This window comes from Macaca nemestrina, chromosome 19 (assembly GCF_043159975.1).
Source record: "Macaca nemestrina isolate mMacNem1 chromosome 19, mMacNem.hap1, whole genome shotgun sequence".
NCBI classification, from domain to species: Eukaryota; Metazoa; Chordata; class Mammalia; order Primates; family Cercopithecidae; genus Macaca; species Macaca nemestrina.
The window spans coordinates 28,900,932-28,919,204 of NC_092143.1; positions in this window are offsets into that span (position 1 = coordinate 28,900,932).

Genomic DNA, 18,273 nt, shown 5'->3' on the forward strand with positions numbered 1-18,273 from the left:
GATGTAACTCTGTGAGATAAACAAACAAAACCCTAAGAAGTTTCTCAGAAAGCTTCTTTCCAGATTTCATCTGAGGATATTTCCTTTTTCACCATAGCCCTCTATGGGCTTCCAAATATCCCTTTGCCAATTCCACAAGAAACGTCTTAGTGAACGGCTTCTTGAGGGGAAAGGTGTAACTCTGTGAGATGATTTCAAAGAACACAAAGAAGTGTCTCAGAAAGCTTCTTTCTCTCTGTTATCAGAGGATATTTCCTTTGGCCCTATAGTCTTCAAAGGGATCCGAAATATCTGTTCTCAGATTCCACAGAAATAAGGCTAGCAAAGAAATCCACCAAATACAGATGTAACTCTGTGAGATGAATTATCAGAACACTAAGCAGTTTCTCAGAAAGCTTCTTTCCAGATTTCATCTGAGGATATTTCCTTTTTCACCATAGCCCTCTATGGGCTTCCAAATATAACTTTGCCAATTTCACAAGAACTGTCTTAGCGAAAGGCTTCTTGAGGGGAAAGCTGTAACTCTCTGAGATGATTTCACAGAACACAAAGAAGTTTCTCAGAAAGCTTCTTTCTCTTTGTTATGGGAGGATACTTCCTTTGGCCCTATAGTCTTCTAAGGGATCCGAAATATCTGTTCTCAGATTCCACAGAAATGAGGCTAGCAAAGAGATCCACGAAATACAGATGTAACTCTTTTCGATGAATTAACAGAACACTAAGCAGTTTCTCAGAAAGCTTATTTCCAGATTTCATCCGAGGATATTTCCTTTTTCACCATAGCCCTCTATGGGCTTCCAAATATCACTTTGCCAATTCCACAAAAACATCTTAGCGAAAGGCTTCTTGATGGGAAAGCTGTAACTCTGTGAGATGATTTCACAGAACACAAAGAAGTTTCCCAGAAAGCTTCTTTCTCTTTGTTATCGGAGGATATTTCCTTTGGCCCTAGAGTCTTCTAAGGGATCCGAAATATCTGTTCTCAGATTCCACAGAAATAAGGCTAGCAAAGAGATCCACGAAATGCAGATGTAACTCTGTGAGATGAATTAACAGAACACTAAGCAGTTTCTCAGAAAGCTTCTTTCCAGATTTCATCTGAAGATATTTCCTTTTTCAGCATAGCCCTCTATGGGCTTCTAAATATCACTTTGCCAATTCCACAAGACTGTCTAAGCGAAAGGCTTCTTGAGGGGAAAGCTGTAACTCTCTGAGATGATTTCACAGAACATAAAGAAGTTGCTCACAAACCTTCTTTCTCTTTGTTATCGGAGGATAATTCCTTTGGCCCTATAATCTTCTAAGGGATCCGTAATATCTCTTCTCAGATTCCACAGAAATAAGGCTAGCAAAGAGATCCACCAAATACAGATGAAACTGTTAGATGAATTAACAGAACACTAAGCAGTTTCTCGGAAAGCTTCTTTCCAGAGATCATCTGAGGATATTTCCTTTTTCACCATAGCCCTCTATGGGCTTCCAAATATCACTTTGCCAATTCCACAAGAAGTGTCTTAACGAAAGGCTTCTTGAGGGGAAAACTGTAATTCTGTGAGATGATTTCACAGAACACAAAGAAGTTTCTCAGAAATCTTCTTTCTCTTTGTTATCGGAGGATATTTCCTTTGGCCCTATAGTCTTCTAAGGGATCCGAAATATCTGTTCTCAGATGCCACAGAAATAAGGCTAGCAAAGAGATCCACGAAATAGAGATGTAACTCTGTGAGATGAATTAACAGAACATTAAGCAGTTTCTCAGAAAGTCTCTTTCCAGATTTCATCTGAGGATATTTCCTTTTTCACCACAGCCCTCTAAGGGCTTCCAAATATCACTTTGCCAATTCCACAAGAACTGTCTTAGCGAAAGGCTTCTTGAGGGCCAAGCTGTAACTCTGTGAGATGATGTCACAGAACACAAAGAAGTTTCTCAGAAAGCTTCTTTCTCTTTGTTATCGGAGGATATTTCCTTTGGCCCTATAGTCTTCAAAGGGATCCGAAATATCTGTTCTCAGATTCCACAGAAATAAGGCTAGCAAAGAGATCCACCAAATACAGATGTAACTCTGTGAGATGAATTAACAGAACACTAAGCAGTTTCTCAGAAAGCTTCTTTCCAGATTTCATCTGAGGATATTTCCTTTTTCACCATAGCCATCTATGCGCTTCCAAATATCACTTTGTCAATTCACTAGAACTGTCTTAGCGAAAGGCTTCTTGAGGGAAAAGCTGTAATTCTGTGAGATGATTTCACAGATATGAAAAAGTTTCTCAGAAGGCTTTTTCTCTTTGTTATCGGAGGATATTTCCTTTGGCCCAATAGTCTTCTAAGGGATCCAAAATATCTGTTCTCAGATTCCAGAGAAATAAGGCTAGCAAAGAGATCCACGAAATACAGATGTAACTCTGTGAGATGAATTAACAGAACACTAAGCAGTTTCTCAGAATGCTTCTTTCCAGATTTCATCTGAGGATATTTGATTTTCACCATAGCCCTCTATGGGCTTCCAAATATCCCTTTGCCAATTCCACAAGAAACGTCTTAGTGAACGGCTTCTTGAGGGGAAAGGTGTAACTCTGTGAGATGATTTCAAAGAACACAAAGAAGTGTCTCAGAAAGCTTCTTTCTCTCTGTTATCAGAGGATATTTCCTTTGGCCCTATAATCTTCAAAGGGATCCGAAATATCTGTTCTCAGATTCCACAGAAATAAGGCTAGCAAAGAAATCCACCAAATACAGATGTAACTCTGTGAGATGAATTATCAGAACACTAAGCAGTTTCTCAGAAAGCTTCTTTCCAGATTTAATCTGAGGATATTTCCTTTTTCACCATAGCCCTCTATGGCCTTCCAAATATAACTTTGCCAATTTCACAAGAACTGTCTTAGCGAAAGGCTTCTTGAGGGGAAAGCTGTAACTCTCTGAGATGATTTCACAGAACACAAAGAAGTTTCGCAGAAAGCTTCTTTCTCTTTGTTATGGGAGGATACTTCCTTTGGCCCTATAGTCTTCTAAGGGATCCGAAATATCTGTTCTCAGATTCCACAGAAATGAGGCTAGCAAAGAGATCCACGAAATACAGATGTAACTCTTTTCGATGAATTAACAGAACACTAAGCAGTTTCTCAGAAAGCTTATTTCCAGATTTCATCTGAGGATATTTCCTTTTTCACCATAGCCCTCTATGGGCTTCCAAATATCACTTTGCCAATTCCACAAAAACATCTTAGCGAAAGGCTTCTTGAGGGGAAAGCTGTAACTCTGTGAGATGATTTCACAGAACACAAAGAAGTTTCCCAGAAAGCTTCTTTCTCTTTGTTATCGGAGGATATTTCCTTTGGCCCTAGAGTCTTCTAAGGGATCCGAAATATCTGTTCTCAGATTCCACAGAAATAAGGCTAGCAAAGAGATCCACGAAATGCAGATGTAACTCTGTGAGATGAATTAACAGAACACTAAGCAGTTTCTCAGAAAGCTTCTTTCCAGATTTCATCTGAAGATATTTCCTTTTTCAGCATAGCCCTCTATGGGCTTCCAAATATCACCTTGCCAATTCCACAAGAACTGTCTAAGCGAAAGGCTTCTTGAGGGGAAAGCTGTAACTCTCTGAGATGATTTCACAGAACATAAAGAAGTTGCTCACAAACCTTCTTTCTCTTTGTTATCGGAGGATATTTTCTTTGGCCCTATAATCTTCTAAGGAATCCGTAATATCTCTTCTCAGATTCCACAGAAATAAGGCTAGCAAAGAGATCCACCAAATACAGATGAAACTGTTAGATGAATTAACAGAACACTAAGCAGTTTCTCGGAAAGCTTCTTTCCAGAGATCATCTGAGGATATTTCCTTTTTCACCATAGCCCTCTATGGGCTTCCAAATATCACTTTGCCAATTCCACAAGAAGTGTCTTAACGAAAGGCTTCTTGAGGGGAAAACTGTAATTCTGTGAGATGATTTCACAGAACACAAAGAAGTTTCTCAGAAATCTTCTTTCTCTTTGTTATCGGAGGATATTTCCTTTGGCCCTATAGTCTTCTAAGGGATCCGAAATATCTGTTATCAGATTCCACAGAAATAAGGCTAGCAAAGAGATCCACGAAATAGAGATGTAACTCTGTGAGATGAATTAACAGAACATTAAGAAGTTTCTCAGAAAGACTCTTTCCAGATTTCATCTGAGGATATTTCCTTTTTCACCATAGCCCTCTAAGGGCTTCCAAATATCACTTTGCCAATTCCACAAGAACTGTCTTAGTGAAAGGCTTCTTGAGGGGAAAGCTGTAATTCTGTGAGATGATTTCACAGTACACAAAGAAGTTTATCAGAAAGCTTCTTTCTCTTTGTTATCACAGGATATTTCCTTTGGCCCTATAGTCTTCTAAGGAATCCGAAATATCTGTTCTCAGATTCCACAGAAATAAGGCTAGCAAAGAGATCCACGAAATACAGATGTAACTCTGTGAGATAAACTAACAAAACCCTAAGAAGTTTCTCAGAAAGCTTCTTTCCAGATTTCATCTGAGGATATTTCCTTTTTCACCACAGCCTTCTATGGGCTTCCAAATATCACTTTGCCAATTCCACAAGAACTGTCTTAGCGAAAGGCTTCTTGAGGGCCAAGCTGTAACTCTGTGAGATGATGTCACAGAACACAAACAAGTTTCTCAGAAAGCTTCTTTCTCTTTGTTATCGGAGGATATTTCCTTTGGCCCTATAGTCTTCAAAGGGATCCCAAATATCTGTTCTCAGATTCCACAGAAATAAGGCTAGCAAAGAGATCCACCAAATACAGATGTAACTCTGTGAGATGAATTAACAGAAGACTAAGAAGTTTCTCAGAAAGCTTCTTTCCAGATTTCATCTGAAGATATATCCTTTTTCACCCGAGCCCTCTATGGACTTCCATATATCACTTTGCCAATACCACAAGAACCATCTTAACGAAAGGCTTCTGCGGGGAAAGCTGTAACTCTGTGAGATGATTTCACAGAACACAAAGAAGTTTCTCAGAAAGCTTCTTTCTCTTTGTTATCGGAGGTTATTTCCTTTGACCCTATAATCTTCAAAAGGATCCGAAATATCTGTTCTCAGATTCCACAGAAAAAAGGCAGCAAATAGATCCACGAAATACAGATGTAACTCTGTGAGTTGAATTAACAGGACACTAAGCAGTTTCTCAGAAAGCTTCTTTCCAGATTTCATCTGATGATATTTCCTTTTTCACCATAGCCCTCTATGCGCTTCCAAATATCACTTTACCAATTCCACTAGAACTGTCTTAGCGAAAGGCTTCTTGAGGGGAAAGCTGTAATTCTGTGAGATGATTTCACAAATATCAAAGAAGTTTCTCAGAAGACTTCTTTCTCTTTGTTATCGGAGGATATTTCCTTTGGCCTTATAGTCTTCTAAGGGATCCGAAATATCTGTTCTCAGATTCCAGAGAAATAAGGCTAGCAAAGAGATCCACGAAATACAGATGTAACTCTGTGAGATGAATTAACATAACACTACGCAGATTCTCAGAAAGCTTCTTTCCAGATTTCATCTGAGGATATTTCCTTTTTCACCATAGCGCTCTTTGCGCTTCCAAATATCACTTTGCCAATTCCACTAGAACTGTCTTAGCGAAAGGCTTCTTGAGGCAAAGCTGTAACTCTGTGAGATGATTTCACATAACACAAGGAAGTTTCTCAGAAAGTTTCTTTCTCTTTGTTATCGGAGGATATTTCCTTTGGCCCAACAGTCTTCTAAGGGATCTGAAATATCTGTTCTCAGATTCCACAGAAATAAGGCTAGCAAAGAGATCCACGAAATACAGACGTAAATCTGTGAGATGAATTAACAGAACACTAGGCAGTTTCTCAGAAAGCTTCTTTCCAGATTTCATCTGAGGATAATTCCTTTTTCACTGTAGTCTTCTATGGCTTAAATATATCACTTTGCCTATTCCACAAGAACTGTCTTAGCGAAAGGCTTCTTCAGGGGAAAGCTGTAACTCGGTGAGGTGATTTCAAAGAACACAAGGAAGTTTCTCAGAAAGCTTCTTTTTCTTTGTTATCGGAGGATATTTCCTTTGGTCCTATAGTCTTGAAAGGGATCCGAAATATCTGTTCTCAGATTCCAGAGAAATAAGGCTAGCAAAGAGATCCACGAAATACAGATGTAACACTGGGAGATGAATTAACAGAACACTAAGAAGTTTCTCAGAAAGCTTCTTTTCAGATTTCATCTGAGGATATTTCCTTTTTCACCCCAGCCCTCTATGGACTTCCAAATATCACTTTGCCAATACCACAAGAACCATCTTAACGAAAGGCTTCTGCGGGGAAAGCTGTAACTCTGTGAGATGATTTCACAGAACACAAAGAATTTTCTCAGAAAGCTTCTTTCTCTTTGTTATCGGGGGATATTTCCTTTGGCCCTATAATCTTCAAAAGGATCCGAAATATCTGTTCTCAGATTCCACAGAAGGAAGGCAGCAAAGAGATCCACGAAATACAGATGTAACTCTGTGAGATGAATTAACAGGACACTAAGCAGTTTCTCAGAAACCTTCTTTCCAGATTTCATCTGAGGATATTTCCTTTTTCACCATAGCCATCTATGCGCTTCCAAATATCACTTTGCCAATTCCACTAGAACTGTCTTAGCGAAAGGCTTCTTGAGGGGAAAGCTGTAACTCTGTGAGATGATTTCACAGTACACAAAGAAGTTTCTCAGAAAGCTTCTTTCTCTTTGTTATCGGAGGATATTTCCTTTGGCCCTATAGTCTTCCAAGGGATCCGAAATATCTCTCCTGTGATTCCACAGAAATAAGGCTAGCAAAGAGATCCACCAAATACAGATGTAACTCTGTGAGATGAATTAACAGAACACTAAGCAGTTTCTCAGAAAACTTCTTTCCAGATTTCATCTGAGGATAATTCCTTTTTCACCATAGACTTCTACGGGCTTCCAAATATCACTTTGCCTATTCCACAAGAACTGTCTTAGCGAAAGGGTTCTTCAGGGGAAAGCTGTATCTCTGTGAGATGATTTCACAGAACACAAAGAAGTTTCTCAGAAATCTTCTTTTCTCTTTGTTATCGGAGGATATTTCCTTTGGCCCTAGAGTCTTCAAAGGGATCCGAAATATCTGTTCTCAGATTCCAGAGAAATTAGGTTAGCAAAGAGATCCACGACATAGAGATGTAACTCTGTGAGATGAATTAACAGAACACTAAGAAGTTTCTCAGAAAGCTTCTTTCTAGATTTCATCTGAGGATATTTCCTTTTTCACCCCAGACCTCTATGGGCTTCCAAATATCACTTTGCCAATCCCACAAGAACTGTCTTAACGAAAGGCTTCTGAGGGGAAAACTGAAACTCTGTGAGATGATTTCAAAGAACACAAAGAAGTTTCTCAGAAAGCTTCTTTCTCTTTGTTATCGGAGGATATTTCCTTTGGCCCTATAGTCTTCTAAGGTATCCGAAATATCTGTTCTCGAATTCCTCAGAAATAAGGCTAGCAAAGAGATACACCAAATACAGATGTAACTCTATGAGATGAATTAACAGAACACTAAGCAGTTTCTCAGAAACCTTCTTTCCAGATTTCATCTGAGGATATTTCCTTTTTCACAATAGCCCTCTATGGGCTTCCAAATATCACTTTGTCAATTCCAAAAGAACTGTCTTAGTGAAAGTCCTCTTGAGGGGAAAGCTGTAACTCTGTGAGATGATTTCACAGAACACAAAGAAGTTTCTCAGAACGTTTCTATCTCTTTTTTATCGGAGGATATTTCCTTTGGCCCTATAGTCTTCAAAGGGATCCGAAATATCTGTTCTCAGATTCCACAGAAATAAGGCTAGCAAAGAGATCCACGAAATACAGATGCAACTCTCTGAGATAAACAAACAAAACCCTAAGAAGTTTCTCAGAAAGCTTCTTTCCAGATTTCATCTGAGGATATTTCCTTTTTCACCACAGCCCTCTATGGGCTTCCAAATATCACTTTGCCAATTCCACAAGAACTGTCTTAGCGAAAGGCTTCTTGAGGGCCAGACTGTAACTCTGTGAGATGATGTCACAGAGCACAAAGAAGTTTCTCAGAAAGCTTCTTTCTCTTTGTTATCGGAGGATATTTCCTTTGGCCCTATAGTCTTCAAAGGGATCCCAAATATCTGTTCTCAGATTCCACAGAAATAAGGCTAGCAAAGAGATCCACCAAATACAGATGTAACTCTGTGAGATGAATTAACAGAACACTAAGCAGTTTGTCAGAAAGCTTCTTTCCAGATTTCATCTGAGGATAATTCCTTTTTCACTATAGACATCTATGGGCTTCCAAATATCACTTTTCCAATTCCACAAAAACTTTCTTAGCCAAAGGCTTCTTCAGGGGAAAGCTGTATCTCTGTGAGATGATTTTTCAGAACACAAAGAAGTTTCTCAGAAATCTTCTTTCTCTTTGTTATCGGAGGATATTTCCTTTGGCCCTATATTCTTTAAAGGGATCCGAAATATCTGTTCTCACATTCCAGAGAAATAAGGCTAGCAAAGAGATCCACGAAATACAGATGTAACACTGTGAGATGAATTAACAGAACACTAAGAAGTTTCTCAGAAAGCTTCTTTCCAGATTTCATCTGAGGATATTTCCTTTTTCACCATAGCCCTCTATGCGCTTCCAAATATCACTTTGCCAATTCCACAAGAACTGTCTTAGCGAACGGCTTCTAGAGGGGAAACTGTAACTCTGTGAGATGATTTCAAAGAACACAAAGAAGTTTCTCAGAATGCTTCTTTCTTTTTGTTATCGGAGATTATTTCCTTTTCCCCTAGAGTCCTCAAAGGGATCCGAAATATCTGTTCTCAGATTCCACAGAAAGAAGGCAGCAAAGAGATCCACGAAATACAGATTTAATTCTGTGAGATGAATTAACAGGACACTAAGCAGTTTCTCAGAAAGCTTCTTTCCAGATTTCATCTGAGGATATTTCCTTTTTCACCATAGCCATCTATGCGCTTCCAAATATCACTTTGCCAATTCCACTAGAACTGTCTTAGCGAAAGGCTTCTTGAGGGGAAAGCTGTAATTCTGTGAGATGATTTCACAGATATCAAAGAAGTTTCTCAGAAGGCTTCTTTCTCTTTGTTATCGGAGGATATTTCCTTTGACCCTATTGTCTTCTAAGGGATCCGAAATATCTGTTCTCAGATTCCAGAGAAATAAGGCTAGCAAAGAGATCCAAGAAATACAGATGTAACTCTGTGAGATGAATTAACAGAACACTAAGCAGTTTCTCAGAATGCTTCTTTCCATATTTCATCTGAGGATATTTCCTTTTTCACCATAGTCCTTTATGGGCTTCCAAATATCACTTTGCCAATTCCACAAGAAATGTCTTAGTGAACGGCTTCTTGAGTGGAATGCTGTAACTCTGTGAGATGATTTCACAGAACACAAAGAAGTGTCTCAGAAAGCTTCTTTCTCTTTGTTATCGGAGGATATTTCCTTTGGCCCTATAGTCTTCCAAGGGATCCGAAATATCTCTCTTGAGATTACACAGAAATAAGGCTAGCAAAGAGATCGACCAAATACAGATGTAACTCTGTGAGATGAATTAACAGAACACTAAGCAGTTTCTCAGAAAACTTCTTTCCAGATGTCATCTGAGGATAATTCCTTTTTCACCATAGACTTCTATGGGCTTCCAAATATCACTTTGCCTATTCCACAAGAACTGTCTTAGCGAAAGTGTTCTTCAGGGGAAAGCTGTATCTCTGTGAGATGATTTCACATAACACAAAGAAGTTTCTCAGAAATCTTCTTTCTCTTTGTTATCGGAGGATATTTCCTTTGGCCCTAGAGTCTTCAAAGGGATCCGAAATATCTGTTCTCAGATTCCAGAAAAATTAGGCTAGCAAAGAGATCCACGAAATACAGAGGTAACTCTATGAGATGAATTAACAGAACACTAAGCAGTTTCTCAGAAACCTTCTTTACAGATTTCATCTGAGGATATTTCCTTTTTCACCATAGCCCTCTATGGGCTTCCAAATATCACTTTGCCAATTCCAAAAGAACTGTCTTAGTGAAAGGCTTCTTGAGGGGACAGCTGTAACTCTGTGAGATGATTTCACAGAACACAAAGAAGTTTCTCAGAACGCTTCTTTCTCTTTTTTATCGGAGGATATTTCCTTTGGCCCTATAGTCTTCAAAGGGATCCGAAATATCTGTTCTCAGATTCCACAGAAATAAGGCTCGCAAAGAGATCCACGAAATACAGATGTAACTCTGTGAGATGAATTAACAGAACACTAAGCTGTTTCTCAGAAAGCTTCTTTCCTGATTTCATCTGAGGATATTTCCTCTTTCACCATAGCCCTCTATGCGCTTCCAAATATCACTTTGCCAATTCCACAAGAACTGTCTAAGCGGAAGGATTCTTGAGGGGAAAGCTGTAACTCTGTGAGATGATTGCACAGAACACAAAGAAGTTTCTCAGAAATCCACTTTCTCTTTGTTACCGGAGGATACCTCCTTTGGCCCTGTAGTCTTCTAAGGGATCCGAAATATCTGTTCTCAGATTCCACAGAAATAAGGCTAGCAAAGAGATCCACGAAATACAGATGTAACTATGTGAGATGAATTAACAGAACATTAAGCTGATTCTCAGAAAGCTTCTTTCCAGATTTTATCTCAGGATATTTTCTTTTTCACCATAGCCCTCTAGGCGCTTCCAAATATCACTTTGCCAATTCCACAAGAACTCTATTAGCGAAGGGCTTCTTGAGAGGAAAGCTGTAACTCTGTGAGATGATTTCACAGAACACATAGAAGTTTCTCAGAAAGCTTCTTTCTCTTTGTTATCGGAGGATATTTCCTTTGGCCCTATAGTCTTCTAAGGGATCCGAAATATCTGTTCTCGAATTCCACAGAAATAAGTCTAGCAAAGAGATCCACGAAACACAGATGAAACTCTGTGAGATGAATTAACAGAACACTAAGCAGTTTCTCAGAAACCTACTTTCCAGATTTCATCTGAGGATATTTCCTTTTTCACCATAGCCCTCTATGGGCTTCGAAATATCACTTTGCCAATTCCACAAGAACTGTCTTAGCGAAAGGATTCTTGAAAGGAAAGAAGTAACTCTGTGAGACGATTTCACAGAATACAAAGAAGTTTCTCAGAAAGCTTCTTTCTCTATGTTATTGGAGGATATTTCCTTGAGCCCTATAGTGTTCTAAGGGATCCGAAATATCTGTTCTCGGATTCCACAGAAATAAGGCTAGTAAAGAGATACACCAAATACAGATGTAACTCTATGAGATAAATTAACAGAACACTAAGCAGTTTCTCAGAAACCTTCTTTCCAGATTTCATCTGAGGATATTTCCTTTTTCGCAGTTGCCCAATATTTGCTTCCAAATATCACTTTGTCAATTCCAAAAGAACTGTCTTAGTGAAAGGCTTCTTGAGGGGAAAGCTGAAACTCTGTGAGATGATTTCACAGAACACAAAGAAGTTTCTCAGAACGCTTCTTTCTCTTTTTTATCGGAGGATATTTCCTTTGGCCCTATAGTCTTCAAAGGGATCCGAAATATCTGTTCTCAGATTCCACAGAAATAAGGCTAGCAAAGAGATCCACGAAATACCCATGTTACTCTGTGAGATGAATTAACAGAACACTAAGCAGTTTCTCAGAAACCTTCTTTCCAGATTTCATCTGAGGATGTTTCCTTTTGCACCATAGCCCTCTATGGACTTCCAAATATCACTTTGCCAATTCCACAAGAAATGTCTTAGCGAACGGCTTCTTGAGGGGAAAGCTGAAACTCTGTGAGATTATTTCACAGCACACAAAGAAGTTTCTGAGAAAGCTTCTTTCCCTTTGTTATCGGAGGATATTTCCTTTGGCCATATAGTCTTCTAAGGAATCCGAAATATCTATTCTCGAATTCCACGGAAATAAGGCTAGCAAAGAGATACACCAAATACAGATGTAACTCTAAGAGATGAATTAACAGAACACTAAGCAGTTTCTCAGAAACCTTCTTTCCAGATTTCATCTGAGGATATTTCCTTTTTCACAATAGCCCTCTATGGGCTTCCAAATATCACTTTGCCAATTCCAAAAGAACTGTCTTAGTGAAAGGCTTCTTGAGGGGAAAGCTGTAACTCTGTGAGATGATTTCACAGAACACAAAGAAGTTTCTCAGAACGCTTCTTTCTCTTTTTTATCGGAGGATATTTCCTTTGGCCCTGTAGTCTTCAAAGGGATCTGAAATATCTGTTCTCAGATTCCACAGAAATAAGGCTAGCAAAGTAATCCACGAAATACAGATGTAACTCTGTGAGATGAATTAACAGAACACTAAGCTGTTTCTCAGAAAGCTTCTTTCCAGATTTCATCAGAGGATATTTCCTCTTTCACCATAGCCCTCTATGCGCTTCCAAATATCACTATGTCAATTCCACAAGAACTGTCTAAGCGGAAGGATTCTTGAGGGGAAAGCTGTAACTCTGTGAGATGATTACACGGAACACAAAGAAGTTTCTCAGAAAGCCACTTTCTCTTTGTTATCGGAGGATACCTCCTTTGGCCCTGTAGTCTTCTAAGAGATCCGAAATATCTGTTCTCAGATTCCACAGAAATAAGGCTAGCAAAGAGATCCACGAAATACAAATGTAACTATGTGAGATGAATTAACAGAACATTAAGCTGATTCTCAGAAAGCTTCTTTCCAGATTTTATCTGAGGATATTTTCTTTTTCACCATAGCCCTCTATGCGCTTCCAAATATCACTTTGCCAATTCCACAAGAACTGTCTTAGGGAACGGCTTCATGAGGGGAAAACTGTAACTCTGTTAGATGATTTCACAGTACACAAAGAAGTTTCTCATAAAGCTTCTTTCTCTTTGTTATCGGAGGATATTTCCTTTGGCCCTAGAGTCTTCAAAGGGATCCGAAATATCTATTCTCTGATTCCAGAGAAATAAGGCTAGCAAAGTGATCCACGAAACAGAGATGTAACTCTGTGAGATGAATTAACAGAACACTAAGCAGTTTCTCAGAAAGCTTCTTTCCAGATTTCATCTGAGGATATTTCCTTTTTCACCATAGCCCTCCATGAGCTTCCAAATATCACTTTGCCAATTCCACAAGAACTCTATTAGCGAACGGCTTCTTGAGAGGAAAGCTGTAACTCTGTGAGATGATTTCACAGAACACAAAGAAGTTTCTCAGAAAGCTTCTTTCTCTTTGTTATCGGAGGATATTTCCTTTGGCCCTATAGTCTTCTAAGGGATCCGAAATATCTGTTCTCGAATTCCTCAGAAATAAGGCTAGCAAAGAGATCCACGAAACACAGATGTAACTCTGTGAGATGAATTAACAGAACACTAAGCAGTTTCTCAGAAACCTACTTTCCAGATTTCATCTGAGGATATTTCCTTTTTCACCATAGCCCTCTATGGGCTTCGAAATATCACTTTGCCAATTCCACAAGAACTGTCTTAGCGAAAGGCTTCTTGAAAGGAAAGAAGTAACTCTGTGAGATGATTTCACAGAACACAAATACTTTCTCAGAAAGCTTCTCTCTCTATGTTATCGGAGGATATTTCCTTGGGCCGTATAGTGTTCTAAGGGATCCGAAATATCTGTTCTCACATTCCACAGAAATAAGGCTAGCAAAGAGATACACCAAATACAGATGTTACTCTATGAGATGAATTAACAGAACACTAAGCAGTTTCTCAGAAACCTTCTTTCCAGATTTCATCTGAGGATATTTCCTTTTTCACAATAGCCCTCTATGGGCTTCCAAATATCACTTTGCCAATTCCAAAAGAACTGTCTTAGTGAAAGGCTTCTTGAGGGGACAGCTGTAACTCTGTGAGATGATTTCACAGAACACAAAGAAGTTTCTCAGAACGCTTCTTTCTCTTTTTTATCGGAGGATATTTTCTTTGGCCCTATAGTCTTCAAAGGGATCCGAAATATCTGTTCTCAGATTCCACAGAAATAAGGCTAGCAAAGAGATCCACGAAATACAGATGTAACTCTGTGAGATGAATTAACAGAACACTAAGCTGTTTCTCAGAAAGCTTCTTTCCTGATTTCATCTGAGGATATTTCCTCTTTCACCATAGCCCTCTATGCGCTTCCAAATATCACTTTGCCAATTCCACAAGAACTGTCTAAGCGGAAGGATTCTTGAGGGGAAAGCTGTAACTCTGTGAGATGATTGCACAGAACACAAAGAAGTTTCTCAGAAATCCACTTTCTCTTTGTTACCGGAGGATACCTCCTTTGGCCCTGTAGTCTTCTAAGGGATCCGAAATATCTGTTCTCAGATTCCACAGAAATAAGGCTAGCAAAGAGATCCACGAAATACAGATGTAACTATGTGAGATGAATTAACAGAACATTAAGCTGATTCTCAGAAAGCTTCTTTCCAGATTTTATCTGAGGATATTTTCTTTTTCACCATAGCCCTCTAGGCGCTTCCAAATATCACTTTGTCAATTCCACAAGAACTCTATTAGCGAAGGGCTTCTTGAGAGGAAAGCTGTAACTCTGTGAGATGATTTCACAGAACACATAGAAGTTTCTCAGAAAGCTTCTTTCTCTTTGTTATCGGAGGATATTTCCTTTGGCCCTATAGTCTTCTAAGGGATCCGAAATATCTGTTCTCGAATTCCTCAGAAATAAGGCTAGCAAAGAGATCCACGAAACACAGATGTAACTCTGTGAGATGAATTAACAGAACACTAAGCAGTTTCTCAGAAACCTACTTTCCAGATTTCATCTGAGGATATTTCCTTTTTCACCATAGCCCTCTATGGGCTTCGAAATATCACTTTGCCAATTCCACAAGAACTGTCTTAGCGAAAGGCTTCTTGAAAGGAAAGAAGTAACTCTGTGAGATGATTTCACAGAACACAAATACTTTCTCAGAAAGCTTCTCTCTCTATGTTATCGGAGGATATTTCCTTGGGCCGTATAGTGTTCTAAGGGATCCGAAATATCTGTTCTCAGATTCCACAGAAATAAGGCTAGCAAAGAGATACACCAAATACAGATGTTACTCTATGAGATGAATTAACAGAACACTAAGCAGTTTCTCAGAAACCTTCTTTCCAGATTTCATCTGAGGATATTTCCTTTTTCACAATAGCCCTCTATGGGCTTCCAAATATCACTTTGCCAATTCCAAAAGAACTGTCTTAGTGAAAGGCTTCTTGAGGGGACAGCTGTAACTCTGTGAGATGATTTCACAGAACACAAAGAAGTTTCTCAGAAAGCTTCTTTCTCTTTTTTATCGGAGGATATTTCCTTTGGCCCTATAGTCTTCAAAGGGATCCGAAATATCTGTTCTCAGATTCCACAGAAATAAGGCTAGTAAAGAGATCCACGAAATACAGATGTAACTCTGTGAGATGAATTAACAGAACTCTAAGCTGTTTCTCAGAAAGCTTCTTTCCAGATTTCATCAGAGGATATTTCCTCTTTCACCATAGCCCTCTATGCGCTTCCAAATATCACTTTGCCAATTCCACAAGAACTGTCTAAGAGGAAGGATTCTTGAGGGGAAAGCTGTAACTCTGTGAGATGATTTCACAGAACAGAAAGAAGTTTCTCATAAAGCTTCTTTCTCTTTGTTATCGGAGGATGTTTCCTTTGAACCTATAGTCTTCTTCGGGATCCGAAATATCTATTCTCAGATTCCACAGAAATAAGGCTAGCAAAGAGATCCACGAAATACAGATGTAACTCTATGAGAAGAATTAACAGAACACTAAGCAGTCTCTCAGAAAGCTTCTTTCCAGATTTCATCTGAGGACATTTCCTTTTTTACCATAGCCCTCTATGCGCTTCCAAATATCACTTTGCCAATTCCACAAGAACTGTCTTAGCGAAAGGCTTCTTTAGGGGAAAGCTGTAACTCTGTGAGATGATTTCAAAGAACACAAAGAAGTTTCTCAGAAAGCTTCTTTCTTTGTGTTATCGGAGATTATTTCCTTTGGCCCTAGAATCTTCAAAGGGATCCGATATATCTGTTCTCAGATTCCACAGAAATAAGGCTCGCAAAGAGATCCACGAAATACAGATGTAACTCTGTGAGATGAATTATCAGAACACTAAGCAGTTTCTCGGAAAGCTTCTTTCCAGATTTCATCTGAGGATATTTCCTTTTTCACCATAGCCCACTATTCGCTTCCAAATATCACTTTGCCAATTCCACAAGAACTGTCTTAGCGAAAGACTTCTTCAGGGGAAAGCTGTAACTCTGTTAGATGATTTCACAGAACACAAAGAAGTTTCTCAGAAAGCTTCCTTCTCTTTGTTATCGGAGTTTATTTCCTTTCGCCCTATATTCACCAAAGGGATCCGAAATATTGTTCTCAGATTCCACAGAAATAAGGCTAGCAAAGAGAGCCACGTAATACAGATGTAATTCGGTGAGATGAATTAACAGAACACTAAGCAGTTTCTCAGAAAGCTTCTTTCCATATTTCATCTGAGGATATTTCCTTTTTCACAATTGCCTCTATGGGCTTCCAAATATCACTTTGCCAATTCCACAACAACTGTCTTAGCGAAAGACTTCCTGAGGGGAAAGCTGTAACTCTGTGAGATGATTTCACAGAACACAAAGAAGTTTCTCAGAAAGATTCTTTCTCTTTGTTATCGGAGGAGATTTCGTTTGGCCCTATAGTCTTCATAGGGATCCGAACCCTCTGTTCTCAGATTACACAGAAATAAGGCTAGCAAAGAGATCCACGAAATACAGATGTAACTCTGTGACATGAATTAACAGAACACTAAGCAGTTTCTCAGAAAGCTTCTTTCCAGATTTCATCTGAGGATATTTCCTTTTTCACCATTGCCCGCTATTGGCTTCCAAATATCACTTTGCCAATTCCACAAGAACTGTCTTAGCGAAAGGCTTCTTGAGGGGAAAGCTGTAACTCTGTGAGATGATTTCACAGAACACAAAGAAGTTTCTCAGAAAGCTTCTTTCTCTTTCTTATCGGAGGAGATTCCCTTTGGCCGTATAGTCTTCTAAGGGATCCGAAATATCTGTTCTCAGATTCCACAGAAATGAGGCTAGCAAAGAGATGCACGATATACAGAGGTAACTCTGTGAGATGAATTAACAGAACACTAAGCAGTTTCTCAGAAAGCTTCTTTCCAGATTTCATCTGAGGATATTTCCTTTTTCACCATAGACCTCTAGGCGCTTCCAAATATAACTTTTCCAATTCCAGAAGAACTGTCTTAGTGAAAGGCTTCTTGAGGGGAAATCTGTAACTCTGTGAGATGATTTCACAGAACCCAAAGAAGTTTCTCAGAAAGCTTCTTTCTCTTTGTTATTGGAGGATATTTCCTTCGGCCGTATTATTTCAAAAGGGATCCGAAATATCTGTTCTCAGATTCCACAGAAATAAGGCTAGCAAAGAGATCCACGAAATACGAATATAACTCTGTGAGATGAATTAACAGAACACTAATCAGTTTCTCAGAAAGCTTCTTTCCAGATTTCATCTGAGGATATTTCCTTTTTCACCATTGCCCTCTAAGGGCTTCCGAATATCACTATGCCAAATCCACAAGAAATGTCTTAGTGAAAGGCGTCTTGAGGGGAAAGCTGTAACTCTGTGAGATGATTTCAGAGAAAACAAAGAAGTTTCTCTGAAAGCTTCTTTCTCTTTGTATCGGAGTATATTTCCTTTGGCCTTGTAGTCTTCTAAGGGATCCGAAATATGTGTTCTCAGATTCCACAGAAATAAGGCTAGCCAAGAGATCCACGAAATACAGATGTAACTCTGTGAGATGAATTCACAGAACACTAAGCAGTTTCTCTGAATGCTTCTTTCCAGATTTCATCTGAGGATATTTCGTTTTTCACCATAGCCCTCTATGCGCCTCCAAATATCACTTTGCCAATTCCACAAGAACTGTCTTAGCGAAAGACTTCTTGAGGGGAAAGCTGTATCTCGGTGAGATGATTTCACAGAACACAAAGAAGTTTCTCAGAAAGCTTCTTTCTCTTTGTTATCGGAGGAGATTTCCTTGGGCCCAATAGTCTTCAAAGGGATCCGAAATATCTGTTCTCAGATTCCACAGAATTAAGGCTAGCAAAGAGATCCACGAAATACAGATGTAACTCTGTGAGATGAATTAACAGAACACTAAGCAGTTTCTCGGAAAGCTTCTTTCCAGATTTCATCTGAGGATATTTCCTTTTTCACCATAGCCCTCTAGGCGCCTCGAAATA